General features: G+C 33.0%; 1 protein-coding gene across 3 annotated transcripts in view; it reads right to left on the reverse strand.

Moving 5' to 3' along the window:
• The window catches only part of LOC135138396 (ly6/PLAUR domain-containing protein 6B-like), a 432,620-nt gene that overhangs the window by 27,161 nt on the left and 388,728 nt on the right, over positions 1-16,731 (reverse strand). The window lies entirely within an intron of this gene.

Genomic DNA, 16,731 nt, shown 5'->3' on the forward strand with positions numbered 1-16,731 from the left:
AATTCGTTTAATGTCATTGCGATATGACGCAAGGTTATCGGAGTTGTGCGAAAATATAACAACATTAAAAATGATTTTTAAAATAATAAATCATGTTGTAAATTATTTGATACAGTTATAAAAGTGATATTTGTGATTCTGATTCTGATATCTTATACACTAAAATGGTACACAAGGTGTCCAAATTTTTATTATCGCTATGTTTTTGAATTTCTTATATTTATTTTTATTAGTTCCAATTTCAAACAATTGCTTTAATTTATTATCAAGATTTCCTCAGATTTCCTCAAAATTTTTCAAATACTTACAAATCTTTCAAATACTATCATATTTTTCCATTTAGATTCTACCAGATTTTTTATTTTTCTAGATTGTCACAAGTTCCCTCAGATTCCTTCTAATTATTTCCGAATTTCCCAATTTATCTCAAATTCTCTTAGATTCACCCAAATTCCTTCAGATTCTTTAAGATGCTTTCAGATTCTTTCATTCTCTTTCTGATTCTCTTTTTCAGATTTTTTCGATTGTTTCAGATTTTTTCGAATTTTTTCAGAACCTTTCAAAGACACCGTCAGGAATCCTCAAGATTCCTTCAAATTTCTCAGTTCTACTCAGACCATTTCAGATCCTTACAACTCCTTTCAAATCCATGCAGGTTCTTCAAAATTCTTCCCAATTTTTCCAGTTTTTTTAGATTCATTTCGAATTTTCTAAATTCTTCGAAATTCCTCAAAATTCGCTCAGATTCTCACAAGCTTGCTCAGATTCCTTCCATTTCTTTCCAAATCTCCCAATTCCTTTCAGATTCCGATTCACTCAAATTTCTTTAGATTCTTTCCGAATCTCCCAATTTCTCTCAAATTCTCCCAGATCCCTCAAGTTCCTCCAGATTCTTTCAAATTCTTGCATTTTCTTTCTGATTCTCTCCTTCAGATTCTTTCGATATTTTTATTCTTTCGGATTATTCTGGATACTTTTCGATGCTTCCGGATTGTTTCAGATTTTTTGGAATTTTTTCAGATGCGTTCCAAGACACCGTCAGGAATCCTCAAAATTCTTTCAAATTTTTCAGTTCCACTCAGATCATTTCAGGTCCTTACAGCTCATTTCAGATCCTTACAGATCCTTTCAAATCCCTGCAGATTCTTGAAAATTATTCCCAAATCTTTCAGTTTTTTTAGATTCTTTTCGAATTTTCCAAATACTTACTTCGAAATTCTTCAAAATTCGCTCAGATTGTCACAAGCTCCCTCAGATTCCTTCCAATTCTTTCCAAATCTCCCAATTCCTTTCAGAATCCCTCAAATTCTTTCTGATTCAGATTCTCTCAAATTCTTTAGATTCTTTCCGAATCTCCCAATTTCTCTCAAATTATTATCTTAGATTACCTTGAATTCCTCCAGATTCTTTAAAATTCTAGCATTTTCGTTCTGATTCTCTCCTTCAGATTCTTTCGATTTTTTTCAGATGCCTTCAAAGACACGGTCAGGAATGCTCAAGGTTCTTTCAAATTTTTCAGTTCTACTGAGATCATTTCAGATCCTTGCAGATCCTTTCAGATCTCTGCAGATTCTTCAAAATACTTCCAATTCCTTCCAGTTTTTTTAGATTCTCTCCGAATTTTCTAAATTCTTCGAAATTCCTCAAAATTCGCTCAGATTGTCACAAGCTCCCTCAGATTCCTTCCAATTCTTTCCAAATTTTCCAATGTCTTTCAGAATTCCTCAGATTCTTTAGGATTCAGGTTCTCTCAAATTTGTTTAGATTCTTTCAGAATTCTCCAATTTCTCTCAAATTCTCCCGATACTTCAAGTTCCTCCAGATTCTTTCAAATTCTTGCATTTTCTTTCTGATCCTCTCCTTCAGATTCTTTTGAGTTTTTTCAGATGCCTTCAAAGACACGGTCAGGAATCCTCAAGATTCTTTAAAATTTTTCAGTTTTACTTAGCTGATTTCAGATCTTCACAGATCCTTTCAGGTCCCTGCAGATTCTTCAAAATTCTTCCAAATTGTTCTAGTTTTTTACATTCTCTTCGAATTTTCTAAATTTTTCGAAATCCATCAAAATTCCCTCAGATTGTTACAAGCTCCCTCAGATTCCTTCCAATTCTTTTCAAATCTCCTAATTTCTTTCAGATTCATTCAGATTCTTTGAGATTATCTCAAATTCCTTTCAATTCTTTGGGTTTCTTCCAATTTCTCTAAAGTTTTCTCAAATTCCCTCAAATTTCTCCAGCTTCCTTCAGATTCTTTCGATTTTTTTATTGTTTCAGATTATTCCGGATGCTTTTCGATGCTTCCGGATTGTTTCAGATTCTTTGGAATTTTTTCAGATGCTTCCCAAGACACCGTCAGGAACCCTCAAGATTCTTTAAAATGTTTCATCTCTACTCAAATCATTTCAGTTCTTTACACAGTTTTCAGATCCCTGCAGATTCTTCAAAATTCTTCAAAATTCCTCCAGTTTTTTCGACTTTCTTCGAATTTTCCAAATTCTTCGAAATTCCTCAAAATTCGCTCAGATTCTCACAAGTGCTCTCAGATTGCTTCCAATTCCTTCCGAATTTCCCAATTTCTATCAGAATCCCTCAGATTCTTTTAGATTCAGATTCTCTCAAATTCCTCTTGATTCTTTCCGAATCTCCCAATTTCTCTCAAATTCTATCAGATCTCCTCAAATTCCTCCAGATTCTTTAAAATTCTTGCATTTTCTTTCTGATTCTCTCCTCCGGATTCTTTATACATATGTATATTTTTTATTCTTTTGGATTATTCCGGATGCTTTTCGATTCTTTCGAATTTTTTCAGATTCTTTTCAAGACACCGTCAGGAATCCTCAAGATTCTTTAAAATTTTTCACTTCTACTCAAATCATTTCAGTTCTTTATACATTTTTCAGATCTCTGCAGATTCTTCAAAATTCCTCCAGTCTTTTTAGATTGTCTTCGAATTTTCCAAATTCTTCGAAATTCCTCAAAATTCACTTAGATTCTCGCAAGCTCCCTCAGATTGCTTTCAATTCTTTCCGAATTTCCCAATTTCTGTCAGAATCCCTCAAATTCTTTCAAATTCAGATTATCTCAAATTCCTCTTGATTCTTTCCGAATCTCCCAATTTCTCTCAAATTCTCTCAGATTTCCTCAAATTCCTCCAGATTCTTTAAAATTCTTGCATTTTCTTTCTGATTCTCTCCTCCGGATTCGTTCGATTTTTTTTATTTTTTCGGATTATTCCGGATGCTTTTCGATACTTCCGGATTGTTTCAGATTCTTTAGAATTTTTTCAGATGCTTTCCAAGACACCGTCAGGAATCCTCAAGATCCTTTAAAATTTTTCACTTCTACTCAGATCATTTCAGTTCTTTACACATTTTTCAGATCTCTGCAAATTCTTCTAAATTCTTCAAAATCCCTCCAGTCTTTTTAGATTATCTTAGAATTTTCCAAATTCTGCGAATTTCCTCAGAATCCGCTCTGATTCCCACAAGCTCGCTCACATTGCTTCCAATTCTTTCCGAATTTCCCAATTTCTGTCAGAATCCGTCCGATTCTTTCAGATTCAGATTCTCTCAAATTCCTTTAAATTATTTCCGAATCTTCCTTTTTCTCTCAAATCCTCTCAGATTCCCTCAAATTCCTCCAGATTCTTTAAAATTTTTGCATTTTCTTTCTGATTCTCTCCTCCGGATTCTTTCGATTTTTCTTTATTTTTTCGGATTATTCCGGATGCTTTTCGATGCTTTCGGATTATTCTAGATTCTTTCGTATTTTTTCAGATGCTTTCCAAGACACCGTCAGGAATCTTCAAGATTCTTTAAAATTTTTCACTTCTACTCAGATCATTTCAGTTCTTTACACATTTTTCAGACCTCTGCAGATTCTTCAAAATTCTTCAAAATCCCTCCAGTCTTTTTAGATTATCTTAGAATTTTCCAAATTCTGCGAATTTCCTCAGAATCCGCTCTGATTCCCACAAGCTCGCTCACATTGCTTCCAATTCTTTCCGAATTTCCCAATTTCTGTCAGAATCCGTCAGATTCTTTCAGATTCAGATTCTCTCAAATTCCTTTAAATTATTTCCGAATCTTCCTTTTTCTCTCAAATCCTCTCAGATTCCCTCAAATTCCTCCAGATTCTTTAAAATTTTTGCATTTCCTTTCTGATTCTCTCCTCCGGATTCTTTCGATTTTTCTTTATTTTTTCGGATTATTCCGGATGCTTTTCGATGCTTTCGGATTATTCTAGATTCTTTCGTATTTTTTCAGATGCTTTCCAAGACACCGTCAGGAATCTTCAAGATTCTTTAAAATTTTTCACTTCTACTCAGATCATTTCAGTTCTTTACACATTTTTCAGATCTCTGCAGATTCTTCAAAATTCTTCAAAATCCCTCCAGTCTTTTTAGATTATCTTAGAATTTTCCAAATTCTGCGAATTTCCTCAGAATCCGCTCTGATTCCCACAAGCTCGCTCACATTGCTTTCAATTCTTTCTGAATTTCCCAATTTTTATCAGAAGCCCTCAGATTCTTTCAGATTCAGATTCTCTCAAATTCCTCTAGATTCTTTCCGAACCTCCCAATTTCTCTCAAATTCTCTCAGATTCACTGAAATTCCTCCAGATTCTTTAAAAGTTTTGCATTTTCTTTCTGATTCTCTCCTCCGGATTCTTTCGATTTTTTTTATTTTTTCGGATTATTCCGGATGTTTTTCGATACTTCCGCATTGTTTCAGATTCTTTCGAATTTTTTCAGATGCTTTTCAAGACACCGTCAGGAATCCTCAAGTTTCTTTAAAATTTTTCACTTCTACTCAAATCATTTCAGTTCTTTACACATTTTTCAGATGTCTGCAGATTCTTCAAAATTCTTCAAAATTCCTCCAGTCTTTTTAGATTTTTTCTGCGAATTTTCCAAATTCTTGGAAATTCCTCAAAATTCGCTCAGATTCTCACAAGTTCGCTCAGATTGCTTCCAATTCTTCCCGAATTTCTCAATTTCGTTCAGAATCCCTCAGATTCTTTCAGATTCAGATTCTCTCAAATTCCTCCAGATTCGTTCCGGATCTCCCAATTTCTCTCAAATTCTCTCAGATTTCCTCAAATTCCTCCAGATTCTTTAAAAATCTTGCATTTTCTTTCTCATTTTCTCTTCCGGATTCTTTCGATTTTTTTTTATTTTTTCGGATTAAAGTTACATAACATTATTAAAATTAAAATTACATAGAAAGTAATCCTCAAATGAATAAAAACAATTTCTAATGACAAAAGACCGTACTTGTTTTTTAAATTTGGGCAGTGGCAAAATACGGACATTTGGTGGCAACATATTAAAAAATTTAACTCCGTAGTATTTTGTACAGTTTTGAGTGCATGTTAATCTATTGTGTTTCGATATTAAGTTGTTTCTATGTTTAGTATAATACTTATGGGTATCAGCGTGCCAATAATAGTCTTGAAAATTTTGTTTAACGTACATTAAGCTTGAAAAGATATATAAACTCTGTCTACAATCTGCCCTATAGTTTAATCCAGACATCACCCTTATTACCCTTCTCTGTAACTTAAAAATTAAATGTCTGATGTGAGAACGTCCCCAAACCAAAATACCATAGAGCAACGTGGACTGAAATAAAGCAAAATAGGCAGTTTTTAATATTATCAAGAACACCTTGTCTTTTAGTTGCCTTAACAGAAACGTAACTGACGGTAATTTGTGAGAAACAGCAATTCCCTGTGCATTCCAATTTAATTTATGATCAATATTAATGCCTAGAAATAAAGTATGGTCAGAAAACATGTTACTGTATTTAACGGTAGAGGTTTTCAGTGAAAAAAGCATTCTGACGGTTTTATCTTAATTTATTGAAAGTAAATTATTGATAAACCATTCAGTAGCTCTCGTCTGCGTGTCCCTATCCTGCATTAACACATCGTTATACTCATTGTTACTATTTAGAAGTGAGGTATCATCTGCAAATAGTGTACATTTCGTATCTTGTAAATGTAGCGGTAAATCATTAATGTAAATTAGAAAAAGTAAAGGGCCCAGGACGGATCCTTGGGGGACCCCTTTTCTAATGGTTGCAAATTCCGATAACTCCCCATTGTAAATTACTCTTTGCAACCTATTTCCTAGAAACGACGATATTAATCTACAACTCTCAGGAAGTAAATAGTAGCAATAGAGTTTCCGAATCAATACAGAATGGGACACGCAGTCGAAAGCTTTCCTCAGATCTAAAAAAGTCGCGGAAGCAACTTTACCTTGGTGTAAACAATCATTTATACCATCTACAAAATCAATGATGGCATTTGAACTACTTTTTCCAGTTCGAAAACCAAATTGGTTTCGACAAATCAGATTATTCTGTTCTAAATATGAATTTAATTGTAGATATAAAATTTTTTCCAATATTTTAGAGAATATCGGCAAAAGGGAAATTGGCCGGTAGTTACCCATATTATTTTTTTCACCCTTCTTAAAAATCGGAATGACGGTAGCTATTTTCAGACAATTGGGAAAGGTAGATCTTACTATACAATTGTTTATCAATTTTGTCAGTGGGGATTTTATCACATCTTTAATACTTTTTATGAGATCCACACTGATACCATAACAATCATTAGCTTTACTGTTACGTAATTTGTCTATTATTTCACGAACATGGGTACAAGATACTACGTCGAACTTAAAATAAGATCTTTCATGATTACTTTCACAATCACTATTTGAACATAATAAAGAAACAGGATCACAATTGGGAGGAGACATATTATTGACTATACTATCTGCTATGCTGTTAAAATAATTATTAAATTCCTTAGCATTTAGATTACTTTTGTTGGAGTCATGATTTATATTAACACTGTTATTTTTATTTTTAATGACCTCCCAAGTAGCTTTGACAGCTTTTAGAATTTTTTATATACTCATCATTAGCCTTTATTTTTGTTAACCCAATTTCATTTTGATATAATTTCTTTTGGGTAATCATAGCTACTTTTACATCATCGTTATTTGTAAGTAAATATAACTCATGTAAAAAAGACAATTTCTCCTTTATTAGTCTAAGTTTATCATTGAACCAACTAATTCTTTTGAGATTATCCGCCTTAATAATTTTTACAGGAAACGAAAGATGATAATAATGTAAACTGATTTCAAGAAATCTCTGAAAACCAGCATTTGGATTACTGTCAAATTTTTGAAGCTCAAAGATCCAATCTACACCATATAAATAATGATATAAATAAAAATTTTCCAAGTTTGGTTATAGGCCTTATTTGTATATAATATTTCATAGCTGGATAAGTTGAACAGTCAAATTGTATCAACATACTTATGTAATCAGATAGACCTAAATATAGAGGATCTACTTGAAATTGAACACTGATATTAGTAAATATATTGTCAATACGATTAGACCCTCTTGTATTGAAATGTACAGTTGGTATGAGATTATAGCTTAAAAATAAGTCGCATAGTAAAGTTTTCTTCATACTTCCTGGTAGAATTAAACACTACATTAAAGTCTCCACCGATGATAACATTTTGATGGTGTTCTAATTTACTTAATAATTTATTCATAATATCTATAAATAAATTGAATTCCCCTGCCGGAGGACGATAAATGTTGACAATTGTTACATTAGTATCAATTAATTTAATTGCTGAAATTTCACATACCTTTTCTATCGAAAGTTGTTCAAGATTACACAGTCGTATGCATTTTAAATTTTGAGCTGTAAAAATAATAGATCCACCATAATTTTCTTGATCTCTTGAAAAATACGACTGAGCTGTAAAATTTTCAATTTTTAACAATTCACATTCCGTTTTTGAGAACCAGTGTTCACAGATGCATAACACTGAAATGGAGCCATAGATAGTTAATAGTTCTAGTGCTCCTATTTTATTGCGCATGGAGCAAATATTAACAAACAATATTTTCATTTTATTTTTTATTTTGTTGGTGACGTTACCTTGATTGTTTTTACTAAAAAATTGAACCTCCTAACACATACACCTGGAGGCCAAAAGTAAGGTAGAGACAGATTTGCACATAGTGAGAAGGGGTACTCCAATTTTGAAAGCAGAGTTGTTACCCACTGTATGAAGTTTTTCTACAATAAAATCCTCATCCGGATATTCTTCTTTGAGACAGTTGACTACAGTATTTTCGGTGGCATTTTTATTGCTGATTCTTCCTACATACAACCATGCACGTTTAGCTGTACCAATAAGAAGTCCTTTAGAACGATCCTCAATTGTTGTACTTATATTATCTATCTGCTTCTTTTTTCTGTCACGTTTGTAAGAGACTTCTTTCCAAGGAATATCCTTAGGGACATCAGAAATCGTATTATTGTTTTCTACTGCAGTTTTAATTATCCTTGTAGCCTGGACTTTTCTTGAATTGTCTTTATTAGCTGTTACTGGATTATCTGGTCTGGAATTGTCCTGGTTTTCTTGATCAGCTAGTACATTTTGAGAGGATAACTGAATCTGCTTACCCAAAACATGTTGGCCAATGACTGATGGATTGTTGGTGATTTTCGTAAGCGTTTTTAGGTTAGATTTCTTTGATTCACTATTATCAGATGTAGCGAACTCATCTTTTTTCGTGATGAATCTGATAAGTTCGATGTTCGAGTCTCGCAAATTCCTAACTTCAGTTCTTAGTTCTTTAAGTTCTGCTAGCAAATCTTCTGTTGCCTCATTTACAATTACACTAATCGCCATCTTAAATTCTTGGCTTCTTAATACATCCGCTACGATTTCATGGATGTTAGGCGAGTCACAGTCACCTTGGTCTACCTCATGCAAACAGATAGGATTTTTCACTCGAAGGGCTCTGTTTAGGCAAGACGCATGAAACATAGAATCACATTTCTTGCAACTAACTGGATGAGCCACACTCAGGCGCGGATCCAGGGGGGGGGGCAATGGGTGCAATTGCCCCCCCCTGACACACGACCGAGGTATTTTATTTTGACCAATTTCAAAATTTTGAAATCATATTTCATTTTGTAAATACAGTACAACCTCTATAATCCGAACCCACTATTATCTGAACATCCAGTAATCCGAACAGAGGCTATTTGAAGTCTATGCCTCTTTAATCCGAACAAAAACTCTACAATCCGAACTGAACTTGAAAACATGCATCTACTTCCAAAAATGACGCAAGATCTTTCTGCATATGTTGTATGGAATATTTTGAAATTTTTAAAAATTGCGATATTTCAAAGCACTGAATTAATTAACTAATTCTGGAGAAACAGATGAAGTTATCGGAGACCCGAAATCTACAAGAGAAAGTATTTGGTTAAATTTCGAAAATCGTCGAAAATGGGTCGAAATTTGCATGAGAAAAATTTCATTTTTGAAAAATTTTCCAAAAAATTCTAAAAAAATTAAGGGATATATAACCCTGATTCCAAAAATATACCATGTTTATGGTAATGGAGCAATATTTTCGGAAAATTCGCTGTGAAATTCGAATTTTTCGAAATTTTTAAAAATTGCGATATTTCAACTGGACGATACTGGAAAAATGGTTTAAGTTATTGAAGAAATGAAGCCAGAAGTGACTTCTGAGGTCCAAAATCTACAAGAAAATATATTTAGTTAAATTTCGAAAATCGTCGAGAATGGGTCGAAATTTGCATAATGGAGGTAATACGAATACATAATGGAAAATTTCATTTTTGAAAAATTTATCTAAAAATTCTGAAAAATTTCAGGGTATAGATCCCGGGGTGTTGATTCCAAAAAGATAGCGTGTTTATGGTCACGGAGTAATATTTTTTTAGAATGTATCTATTACCCATTGTTGCTTAAGAATTCTTTAATTTTTGTTTAATAAAACTTAGGTTTATTTCTTGAAGTTTGTTTTCAGTTGTGTATGAAGTTGTTATTCAATTTCCTTTCAGATTTTTGGGAAAATTGCTGATCCGAACAAATCGTTAATCCGAACACACCTTTTTCCCAATTAGGAATTAGGATTATCGAGGTTCTACTGTACACTATACGTGTAATGAAAAGAACCAAATGTCACTCATGTTATGTAAAAAAGAGTATACTAGCTAAAATTTTATAATTTTTTTTGTTTAGAACGAATTTCTGGTGGATAGGTAAAGTCACACAAAAATTGCCCCCCCCTGAACGAAATCCTGTATCCGCGCCTGGCCACACTTCGATCACATTGTTTGCAGCTATTTGATATAAATCAGCAGAATTTATCACACACGAAGACGCTGTTAATTTGTTCATGCCGCAAGCGGGTTAATCCGATTGGCGTCCTTTCCGCTTCGGCACTTAAGTCACAATCGCAGTCCGTAAGCCGCACTAAATTTCACCACAATCAACTGGAACCACCTATGTACAACTTCTATAAAAACAACTGTCGTTAGAGAAGATTTGTCTTCTCTCTCCTCTTCCGCATCAAATTTTATTGCACAACTAATATTTCGATTCAAAACGTTTAGAGAATTTGACACCCTCATTTTGTTAAAATGGTTAGACTACAAAATATCCACATTTAATTTAGACGCAAATTGAAGCTTAAATTTGCCTTCTTCTTCACAAAAATCTTTAATGTGTTGCACGTCAACCAAATCAGAAGTTAGTTTATATTTTTCAACAAAATCATTTGGTAACTGAATGATTTTGTTTTGTACCAAACACTGCTTTATATTTTTTAATAAATGTGGCCCATCTGCTAAAAAGTAAATTTTTTCGCCATTAACTGGGTTTAGGACATAATTTTTTGTTTCGCATTTTCTCCCAGCTTTTATTCCAAAGGTTTTAATAATATTAATAATAATAATAATAATAATAATAATAATAATGATCTTGAAAATTTAAACATCGCAACAAGGAAAATCTTCACACAGTATAGAAGGCATCACCCAAAATCGTCGATTGAAAGATTCTCATTACCAAGACAGAATGGAGGAAGGGGTTTCCAGAACTTAGAAAACTTATATCAGAGACAAATCTCAGATTTGAAGAAGTATTTCTTGAAACGAGCGGAAAGAAATGAAATGTTTCGCACCATCACAAGAGCAGATTTGAACCACACACCCTTAAATCTGTCGAACACCGAAGAAATCCACACCCCCCAAACAATAGATAAAATAATAAGTGGGCTAAAACAAAAACAACTGCATGGAAAATTCTACAAAGACTTAGAAGAAAATCATGTCAATAAGAAGATGTCATTGATTTGGTTAAAAAAATCAAGTTTGTATGCCGAAACAGAAGGATTTGTGTTTGCTATTCAAGACCAAGTAATCAATACCAAGAATTATAGAAAATACATCATCAAAGATCCGAACATAAAAAACGACTGCTGTCGCCTATGCAAAGCAAAACCTGAAACGATCCAGCACATAATCTCTTCTTGCAGCATCCTAGCACAAACTGATTACAAAGCTAGACACGACAACGCAGCCAAAATCATTCACAAAGAATTAGCAACACTTATGAACTTAATCGAAGATACGACACCATATTACACTTACATTCCGTCTCCATTCCTTGAAAATAACAAGTACAAATTATACTGGGATCGCACAATACTTACAGACTTAAACATTACAGCTAACAGACCAGACATCATACTTATCAAAAAACACACGAACGAAGCCATTCTCATTGACATTGCTATTCCTAACACAAACAACATTATTCAAACATACGACACCAAGATTTCAAAATATCTACAATTATCGATAGAAATGAAATCCATGTTGAATCTTAAAAAAATTTCAATTCTACCCCTAGTTATCTCTAATGTAGGTGTAGTTCCAAATAGCTTAGTTGAGAATTTAAAGTCTTTGCATTTGAATGATTCAATAATTGTCAAAATTCAAAAAGCTGTTTTGTTAGGAACATGTCATATTGTTCGTAAGTTTCTTGAACAGTCTGATCATGTCAGTCAGATTAGATTAGCACCAGTAGGTCAGAGTAGTTTAGGTCACTTTTCATGTGATGCGCGGATAAATGGTCGGTAGTTACGCTGGACTTTTGGGGATGGGGTGAGATTAGAGAATAATAGCAGACTAATTTGTATGCTGTAATTCTAGAATCTCGAAAGTTGTTCTGTTAATCTAATCAATGCATATCATTACTTGGTCTTAGTACCCGTAATGATAGAAGTCTTGCCTGAATGCCGGTCATTTCCGGGTCAGTGGTGGGTCTTAATAATAATAACAATGAAACTGATGTAAGTAATTATCGTACAGCTCTACACGAAGCCTTCAGCCGTGAGTACCCAAATTTTCCAGTTACCATTCAAAATTTAGCAGATCAACGTAGAGCAATAGTTAAAAATAACTACATACCTCAACTTACTCTAGAACAATTAAAAAATGAACTTTCTAAAACCATTAATCCACTTCCTGAAGATATCAACAACACAGTACCAAATACATTACTGACTGACACATCTGTCACCAATTTATCAAAAACAACATCTCAAAATAAGATCCCAATTATACCACAAAATAGTAACAGTAGTATATCAAATACACCAGAGACACGAACTGACAGATTTACTAAAGATTTATTAAACAAAACACCTCAAAATAAGATCACAACCATAACACAAATTACCAACACATTAACTGACAAATCACTTAACAATTTATCAAGAACAATCCAAAACCAAATTAACATCACAGATAATCTACAAAACACGTACTACAACACAGAAGACACATTAATCAAAACTGTAAACAAAAATTTTAAATTTCACATTAATTTCCAAAATGAAATTGAAGACCAATTTAAATTAACTTTCGAAACATGTTCTAAATTAAAACCAAATGATAGACAATCACTTCCCCGCCAGTGTTATTCTAAAAAGTTTCTGGCAATTGTAGAAATAATGAACTCCTTCATTTTACCAAAATATCTCACAAACTCGATCTCTTTTGAAAAACTTCATACAATTATCTACTGTGCAGCTTTAACTTGTATTCAAATTAACACATGTAAAGATAACATAATAAATACAAACAACAATCATATACCCTCCACCCCTCATTGGGAAACACGGTTAAATTATAAAATTAATAACATTAGAAAACAACTGGGTCAAATAACACAGTACCTTAGAGGAGTTAAAACACCACACATCATGACATGTATGCATTCGATACTGACCAACAATAATTTTCATCAAACTGATTACAATGAGTACAACACAACACTATCCGAAATTAAAGATACACTATTACAAAAGCTTTCCTTATATAGCAAAAGACTTAAAAGATACAAACAATCACATCTCAGAAAAATTCATAACACAAAATTTTTAAACAACGAAAAACTATTCTATCAACATTTAACTAATTCAAGCAAAACTCAATTATCCGGTGAACTACCAAGTTCACAAGATGTAACAACATTTTGGTCAAAACTTTGGTCTCAAGAATTTGAATTTAACCAATCTGCCAAATGGATTCCTCATATACATAATAAACTATCCACAGTTACACCAATGAATGATCATCAGATAACACTTGCCGAATTAATAAATACTATCAATAAGACACACAACTGGAAATCACCAGGACCAGACAAAATTCATAATTTTTGGATAAAAAAATTAAATTGTGTACATATTCATTTACTACATCACTTAAATCAGTTCCTTCTTGACCCATCCTCCTTTCCAACATTCTTATGTCATGGTGTAACACACCTAAAACCTAAAGATAACGACACAAAAAATCCATCAAAATACAGACCTATCACATGTTTACCGACAATCTATAAAATATTAACCTCATGCATTACACAAAAAATTTATCAACACTGTTTTAACTCTGACATCATTAATGAAGAACAGAAAGGATGTATTAAAGGATCCTTTGGCTGCAAAGAGCAATTAATCATAGATTCCATCATCTGTGAACAAGCTAGAAAAGAAAACCGAAACATATATACTGCTTTTATTGATTATAAGAAAGCTTACGATTCTGTCCCTCATTCCTGGCTATGCAAAATTCTGGAATTATACAAGATTGACACTAAAATCTGCACTTTTCTCAAATGTTCCATGGAATTTTGGAAGACCATACTCCAAATAACCTTAAATGAACAAACAATTCAGTCAGACCCAATAATGATCCGAAGAGGAATTTTTCAAGGCGATTCTCTTGGCCCGTTATGGTTCTGCTTAGCAATAAATCCCCTCTCCGATATCCTGAACAGCTGCAATTATGGGTTCAATATAAGAATTAACAAACAAAGAGAAAACAGAATAAGTCACTTGCTGTATATGGATGACATAAAAATATATGCAAGTACACAAAATCAGTTAACAAACCTATTAAATCTGACTGAACAATTTTCCGGTGATATTGGTATGTCCTTTGGTATTGAGAAATGTAAGACCCAAGCAATCAGAAAAGGCGTCCAACACCAAGTACCACATATAACCCAGAATAAGGAAATAATTGAAGCCCAAGAACGAAACGATACATACAAATATCTAGGTTTCTGTCAATCCTCCCACATCAATCATACCAAAACGAAAACACAGTTGAAAGATCAATACGTAGCGAGATTAAAATTAATATTGAAGACACAGTTAAGTGGAAAAAATTTAATGAAAGCAGTAAATACATTCTGCGTTCCACTATTAACATATTCTTTCGGAATCATTAAATGGTCCAAAACTGATCTTGAAAATTTAAACATCGCAACAAGGAAAATCTTCACACAGTATAGAAGGCATCATCCAAAATCGTCGATTGAAAGATTCTCATTACCAAGACAGAATGGAGGAAGGGGTTTCCAGAACTTAGAAAACTTATATCAGAGACAAATCTCAGATTTGAAGAAGTATTTCTTGAAACGAGCAGAAAGAAATGAAATGTTTCGCACCATCACAAGAGCAGATTTGAACCACACACCCTTAAATCTGTCGAACACCGAAGAAATCCACACCCCCCACACAATAGATAAAATAATAAGTGTGCTAAAACAAAAACAACTACATGGAAAATTTTACAAAGACTTAGAAGAAAATCATGTCAATAAGAAGATGTCATTGATTTGGTTAAAAAAATCAAGTTTGTATGCCGAAACAGAAGGATTTGTGTTTGCTATTCAAGACCAAGTAATCAATACCAAGAATTATAGAAAATACATCATCAAAGATCCGAACATAAAAAACGACTGCTGTCGCCTATGCAAAGCAAAACCTGAAACGATCCAGCACATAATCTCTTCTTGCAGCATCCTAGCACAAACTGATTACAAAGCTAGACACGACAACGCAGCCAAAATCATTCACAAAGAATTAGCAACACTTATGAACTTAATCGAAGATACGACACCCTATTACACTTACATTCCGTCTCCATTCCTTGAAAATAACAAATACAAATTATACTGGGATCGCACAATACTTACAGACTTAAACATTACAGCTAACAGACCAGACATCATACTTATCAAAAAACACACGAACGAAGCCATTCTCATTGACATTGCTATTCCTAACACAAACAACATTATTCAAACATACAACACCAAGATTTCAAAATATCTACAATTATCAATAGAAATGAAATCCATGTTGAATCTTAAAAAAATTTCAATTCTACCCCTAGTTATCTCTAATGTAGGTGTAGTTCCAAATAGCTTAGTTGAGAATTTAAAGTCTTTGCATTTGAATGATTCAATAATTATCAAAATTCAAAAAGCTGTTTTGTTAGGAACATGTCATATTGTTCGTAAGTTTCTTGAACAGTCTGATCATGTCAGTCAGATTAGATTAGCACCAGTAGGTCAGAGTAGTGTAGGTCACTTTTCATGTGATGCGCGGATAAATGGTCGGTAGTTACGCTGGACTTTTGGGGATGGGGTGAGATTAGAGAATAATAGCAGACTAATTTGTATGCTGTAATTCTAGAATCTCGAAAGTTGTTCTGTTAATCTAATCAATGCATATCATTACTTGGTCTTAGTACCCGTAATGATAGAAGTCTTGCCTGAATGCCGGTCATTTCCGGGTCAGTGGTGGGTCTTAATAATAATAGTAAAAACAGTATTTGACACAAATTCAAATTAGTAGAAACAACAACTAATAGGTGTAATAATTTAATTAACTACTATTAAAATAAAAAGCTATTACCTTCGTTTTGAATTGCCTGAAACTGTGTGAAAAGATATCCAAAGCCTTAAAGTTCTTATTAAAAAGGAAACACATTATATTTAAAGGCGATTTCATTAAAATATTTGTACGAGCTAAAGGCACATAAAAAGGCAAATCACTTCTGCAATTTAAGCGTGGAACATGAAAGCAAATTTTTCCCAATAACTAGGCACAATCAATCCTTGAATGAATTAATTTAAAGAAAAATAAAGTAATGGCAACTTCTCTTCTGCTAACTAATGATAACATGTTGAATTCACTTAGCAGCAAAGCATTATCAATTCCTCTATCAGGATAAGTACCGTATTTTCTAAACCATACGTATTTCATGAATTTTCTTTGAATGGACTCGATGACATTTATGTAGCATTGATATAATGGATTCCAAATAAGACAACCATACATCAGACATGAGATAACATATGCCTCGAATAATATCTTAATAGTATTTAAATTATTGAAGTTTTTACATTGCCTTATTATAAACCCAAGTAAAGAAAACGAACGTGCAACAATATTGTTGATATGGCATTGAAATGTAAGTTCTGAATCAA

This window comes from Zophobas morio, unplaced genomic scaffold (assembly GCF_036711695.1).
Source record: "Zophobas morio isolate AGI-343-1 ecotype UQ-CSIRO unplaced genomic scaffold, CSIRO_AGI_Zmor_V1 ptg000030l, whole genome shotgun sequence".
Taxonomy (NCBI): domain Eukaryota; kingdom Metazoa; phylum Arthropoda; class Insecta; order Coleoptera; family Tenebrionidae; genus Zophobas; species Zophobas morio.